Genomic DNA, 6,659 nt, shown 5'->3' with positions numbered 1-6,659 from the left:
TGGCAGAGCTGGGCCCCAAAGCCAGGCCCCCTGGCTCCCAGCCTGTGACTCTAGTTTCCTGGGACAAAACACATCTGTGGTGATGACTCTAATGGTGCTTTAGACAGAAGGTCAGGGTGGGGAGGGAGGGCAAGATGCTCACGGAGGAGGGGCCCTGAAGGGTGAGGGTCCAGGAACCCAGGTTACTGCACGACTTTGATATCCTTATCCTCTTATCGCCTAGGGCAGCCACTTCCCCTGCACCCAGGGTCTGGAGCAGTGGTCTGTTAAAGGAGCACTGTCCCATTTCTGGCCAGCTCGCCTGCCTCAGCACTGTCTCTTCAGACCCTGCAGGCGGAGGACCCTGTTCCCCGTTCTCTGTCCCATTTAGGGGCCGGGAGATGGGTAACAATTTTCCAGGTTGAGGGTTGCTGGTCGTGAAGGAAAGGATGCAGAGCAATTTTCCTCCCTGCTGCTTCCCCCCGGATGCCAATCCTCTTCTGGGCCTCTGAATCTGAGAGGTCCCACAGTGTCTGTGGGCCTGACCCGGAATGGGGGACCCAGAGAAGATGCCCGTGGCCTTCTGGGAAGGAGTCACTGGGTGATTCTCGTCCACTCCTTGCCGCTTCCCCACCTCCTTACCCCTGGCTCAATCCATTCGTCTTGATTCCAGAGTCAAGCCCACTGAGGGGCTTGGAGAGCCTTGGGGAAAATGTGTGACCCGGACCCAGTTCACCCCAGCCCCACACCCAGCCCCACACCCTGTTTCCCGCCCCCCCAGCCAGGGGCCCCGGGATGGGCAGCTTCCTGCCTTCCCCATGGGGAAAGCGGGGGCGGCATGCAGGTGGGCGGGCCCCGTGCCCACATCCGGTAGCTGCTTAGAACCCCTCCTCGGAGCCTCCTTCCCTCCAGTCCTCCAAGCCCCATGGCACCCAGGCCCTGCCCGAGACCCTAGATCTCACCACTGCTCTGCCCTGCCCCCTTATCCCTACAGGCCCTGAGGGAAGCATGAACACCGGGTCTAGTGCCAACAGGCCCACCGGGCCCAAGTGTGACCCCGACTGTGCTGAGAGCTCAGGCCTGGTCTCCTGCGGGTGGTGCTGGGCGGAGGGATGGCTTTGCCGGGTGCTGAGGACAACTGACTGCCTGGAGGGTACTGTGATGTGCAGGCCCAGAGCCCCGTCAAACATTTGCACCTCTGTGGCCTTCCTGGGCAGCACATTTAGAGGAGCCACGGCCCGGTCTGAATGCCACTGCTGCCCGAGGGGAAGGGAGTCTCCTGGGCTGGGGTCAGCGGGGTAGGGCTCCGAGAGAGGGTTCTTTTCTTGTGCTGGAATTCAGGCCTCTGTCTTGGGTCCTCACCGAAGGGCCTGGCAGGGAGCCCTTACCTCCTGGGGTCACCCCTGTGGCAGTCCCAGACTCCTAAACTATCCCTGGAGCTGGTGCCATGGGGGAAGGGCAGGCCTGGGGTCCCGGAAGCCACCTGCTCAGGGTGTGTGCGACATCTCTTCAGCCCCCCCTCCCGCCAATTCCCAGCCTGTCTCTGGTTTCCTGTCGGTCTGTCCTCCCCAGGGAGGGGAGGGGCGGCTAATCGGCACCGTGGTGTGGAGGCGGGCTCCAGGACCGTTGGGCGCCCTGAGATCTGACCCACGTGGCCTCGGGGTTATAAGCCCTGCCCGCCTTGAAGGGAACCCCACTTGGGAGCCTGCGGCACAGGGCTTGCTCCCTTCAGCCCAGCAGCATCAGGTAAGGATCCGAACCTTCACTTCAGCCCCAGCCAGGGCTCCTTGACTCTGGGTCTCAAGGGCCGATGAGGGGCTGGGGCCGCAGGCCCTGGGTGGAGATGTGCTCGGGAGGGGCTTCGGAAGCTTGCGCGCCAAGGCTTATTAGCAGAGCTCTAGGCAAAGAGGTGCAGGAGCCCTCGCCTCGATGGCTTCTGTGCTGGGCCAGTCCTTCAGGATGCCGGGCCTTGACTTCCCTCTGGACAAGGAGGGTCAAAGGGCTCCTGGCCCCCAGTGAAGAAAGAGGGGTCCAAGGTTTCAAGGCACAAGGGCCGGAGAGTAGGGTGGGCATGGCAGAGGGCGGGCAAAGGCTGAACAGTGGGACTCGCTGTCAGTGAGAGGTGCTAAGCACCTCCCTCCACTCAACGTGGTCTCCATCTCTGTCAGGAGAGCCTTGGGCTCCTGGCTGGGGAGACCCCGGGGTGGGGGGTGAGGGAGTCGGGCCCTGGGCTGCGGAGGAGGCTGGGGCCCCAGGCCTGGGGTCTGACTCTGGAGGGCAGGGTGGGTATAGCTGGAAGGGGTCACCCGGGGGGTCAGAACTGGGCACTAGGGTGAGGCCTCCAGAATAGCCGTGGTCTCTACCTGATCGTCCCCGAAAGTGGGGGGATGGGGTGGAGCCCGGGGGGGGGGGGGGGAGGGAAGAGGGAACCAAAGAGGAAGGGGGGGGGGGGGGGAGAGGAGGCCGGGTCTGGCGCCATGCTGAGTCACCGCCCACGGGGCCCAGGGCGGGCCCTCGGGGCCACGGGCAGGGCGCAGGGGTCTCAGGGAGCCACGGGGAGGGCTGTGGGCCCTCGAAGCAGGAGTCAGGAGGAGGAGCGGGCGGCCCGAAGAGTACCTGCCGACGGACAGACAGACAGTGCAGCCACCCATAAAGTAGAAAGCACTACTAACAGCGCTGGAGGGTGTAGTGTTTCCTACTTTATGGATGAGTGTACTGTGGGCTTCAGAGACCGCGCCGCCGCCGCCCGCCACCGAGTTCCTCCGCGTTTGGGACCGCGTGTGACAGGTGAGCCCCTCAGCTGCCCTCCCCACCCTGCCCAGACCCCTGGAAGGTCGCCGCTGCCCCCCGTGGCCTGCCCCTCCTGGGTCCGGCCAACCCGGGAAATGCCGCGTCAGCTCCTCGGCTGCCCCGAGGGCTGGCAGGGTGGACGCCTGGACCTGCTGCAGCTGGGGAGAGGCCCCAGTGCAGGCCCAGCCACCAGAGGACAGATGCCAGGATGAGGAAGAGGCGGGAAGGGAGGGGAGATGGAGGGGAGGGGAGATGGAGGGGAGGGGGGGCGTGCCTGGGACCCCAACACTAATAAAGAATGGACGTGCAGGCCCAGCCACCAGAGGACAGATGCCAGGATGAGGAAGAGGCGGGAAGGGAGGGGAGATGGAGGGGAGGGGGGGCGTGCCTGGGACCCCAACACTAATAAAGAATGGACGTGCAGGCCCAGCCACCAGAGGACAGATGCCAGGATGAGGAAGAGGCGGGAAGGGAGGGGAGATGGAGGGGAGGGGGGCGTGCCTGGGACCCCAACACTAATAAAGAATGGACTCTGCTGCTGCTTTGTCTGAGACTCTGTTGCTGGAGTTGGGGGTGGGATGAAGGGGCTTAGCAGGCACATGGATGCGGTGGGCACACAGAAGGGCTGGGGGGTGCGGAAACCACTCTCTCTCCTGAGAGAAATGGGTTTGCCTCTGCCTATGAGACCAGAAGGGGGCTCTGGGCCTGGTCGGGCCTCACCCTGAGGAGGAAGGGCATGCCTGGGCCGAGGACCTCCCTGCAAACCGAGGAAAGTGGGCAGGACTTTGAGGGGCAGGGCTGTGAGGGGCCCTCCTGCCTTTTACCCTAGCTCTGGCCCTGCCCTGCCCTCCCCCTGCTTTTCACACCCTGAAACTGAAGGCTGCCTACCTCTAAGTTCTAATCTTAGAAAGTCTAGGGGGTCCTGTTTTTTTTTTTTTTTTTAAATTCATTTATTTATGGCTGCATTGGTCTCCATTGCGGCACGCGGAGTCTCTCTAGCTGCGGCAAGTGGGGGCCACTCTTCGCTGCGGTGCTCAGGCTTCGCATTGCGATGGCTTCTCTTGTTGCAGAGCACGGGCTCCAGGCACAGGGCCTTCAGTAGTTGTGGCACATGGGTTCAGTAGTTGTGGTTAGCGGGCTCTAGAGCGCAGGCTCAGTAGTTGTGGCTCACGGGCCCAGTTGCTCCAAGGCATGTGGGATCCTCCCGGACCAGGGCTCGAACCCGTGTCCCCTGCATTGGCAGGCAGACTCCCAAGCACTGTGCCACCAGGGAAGTCCTGTTTTTTTTTTAAACATCTTTATTGGAGTGTAATTGCTTTACAATGGTGTGTTAGTTTCTGCTGTACAACAAAGTGAATCAGCTATACATATACATACATCCCCACATCTCCTCCCTCCTGTGTCTCCCGCCCACCCTCCCTATCCCTAGGGGGTCCTGTTAGTATAAGAATTGGGCACAAACTCACCGTGGCTCGCACAAAAAGCGTCGTATATGTAGACAAGGGCACAGATGCTAATACGCAAAGCATGCACCAGCACATGAGTGCATGCACACAGAGGGCCCCATACACATAAGCTATCAACACATGTATAGGGAATTCCCTGGCGGTCCGTTGGTTAGGACTCTGCGCTTCCACTGCCGGGGGCCCGGGTTTGATCCCCAGTCAGAGAACTAAGATCCCACAGGCTGCGTGGTGCGGCCAAGAGAAAACACACACACACACACACACACACACACACATTTACAGTGGTATATATACACGTGACATGGCCAGCATGTCACACAGTGACACCCAGGATATACCCACACTCAGGACACATACATCTTCAGTAGTACACACACATGCAGTGATATAAACGCATATGTGTGTCACAGATAAAAGCATACGAATACACACATGGTGACATTCACATAATAAACACATTGGTTCCGTACACATACGCATATAGTGACATGTTCATACATGATAAATATACAATAGAGGCATGGTTATATATATATCTAGATATATAGATATCAATAAAACCATGTCATTTATGTCATTACATATTCTCATGCCTGTATGAGAGTGTGCCATTATATATTGTGTAATGTCATCCATATACATTTATCATGACATACGTGTTGTAATTTATACACTCACACAATCATAGCCTCACATATACATCCCAGCGCATGACACTGTGGCAAGTGATATATACACAATGGCACATACACAGAAACATGCATACCTATATACCCAATGAGACCATAGACATATAATAGCATACATGCGTACATACATATATCTGTGTATGTATATAGAATAATAGTGTCCCCCCACATATATAGAGACAAATTTATGTCTATCCTGTATATGTGTACTATAGACACACATGCACCCTGACGTAAACATCAGCGACACACATCGTGCAGCGGTGCACATATTGATCTGTGCACTGATTTAGGGAAGTGAGGGGGTCACCTCTTTCTCATGCCCCGCCCCCCTGCCCCGCAACAGTTCCATCAGCTCTGGCCTGGGTGGAGCCCACCGTCAGCGGCTCTGTGGCTCAGTGCGGCTGGTGCTATTCCACAGGGGCACCACACGGGGGCCCCCGACCTTAGGCCAGACTGGCTTGAGTCTCAGGTTCAGAGGCCTCTCAGGCCCTTGCCGACATCCGTGTCTCTGGGGACTCCACCTAGGCCTCTTCCCCCATATAGAGGGTGGCTTACGGGTCTGGGAGTTCCACATCCTTGTCCCCAAATGCCATTTTCCCATAGCAAAAAGGCCCAAGACTAGACAGAAGATGAGCTTCCTGACAGTCTGGGGCTAAGCCAGCCCAACAGGCCGCGTGGCCTTCCCTGCTGGCCCGAGACGGCCAGGTTGCCCCCAAAATGCAACCTGCCAGGAGCAAGCGAAAGCAATTCCCTCAGCCTATTTCCACCTCTGTCTCTTTGCTTCTATCTTCTTGTTGTCATTACCTTGATTTCCCTGTCTCTCTCTTTGTTTCATCTCAAATCCCATCTTTTCTATTTCTGCCATTCTCCATGGCTGGATCCCTTGTCTATCTGTCATACCAACTCCTGTCTCTGTCTCTACCTGGCTTGGGCTGGGACTGATGTGGGGAGAACTGTCTGCAGCCCCCCTGTCTCTGTACCCTGGAAAATGTGGGTGTGTGTGTGGGAGGGGTGGGAGGTCACATGTTGGGGGCACTGGGCCGAGATCCTGTAAGGAACCTGCTCTTCCCTCTGTCCCGACACTGCCTGCCGGTCCAGCCCACCAGTCCAGCGCCATCACCATGGAAACCAGCAGCCGACTTCCTATTGGTGGGCAGGAGGGGAGGGGGGAGGGGAGAGCTGGCTCTCCCTTGCTCACCCCCTTATTCTGAGGCTCAGCCCTCCTCGGCGCCCACCATTTCGGGGCTCCGGGACTTTAGGGGACCCTTCCAGTCCCCAGAGCCGAGGCCAGCAGGGACAGAGACTATGAGGCAAGCAGCCCACCGACCCAGGCCTCCTTAAGACCAGCCCAGCCGCCTAGCAAGCTGGCGGGCAGCAGCGGAGAGAGAAGGAGATAAAGGACCACAGCAGACCTTTGGGGATCAGCCCAGCAGCTCCTGTGGACCCTAACCAGGCTGAGGGATCGTGATGGATGGTCAGACTCACAGCCGCTGACGGACACACCATGACAGCGATGCACACAGCAGCACAGCACTGAGACACTCAGACACAACCGGTGACAGCCTCACACACTGCCACAGCCCGGCAATACAGACAGCCACACTCACAGAAACAACTGGTAACCCTGAAACAGGCACAGACAGTGTCACACAGAACCACTACCCCCTGGCACGCACAAGTGGGGGAACCCATCCTCCAAACACACACAGCAGCGCTGACCGGCACAGGCAGA

This window comes from Monodon monoceros, unplaced genomic scaffold, assembly GCF_005190385.1.
Source record: "Monodon monoceros isolate NGI ecotype Baffin Bay Population unplaced genomic scaffold, NGI_Narwhal_1 Super_Scaffold_9, whole genome shotgun sequence".
Lineage (NCBI taxonomy): Eukaryota > Metazoa > Chordata > Mammalia > Artiodactyla > Monodontidae > Monodon > Monodon monoceros.
Note: the sequence above shows the minus strand (reverse complement) of the source record.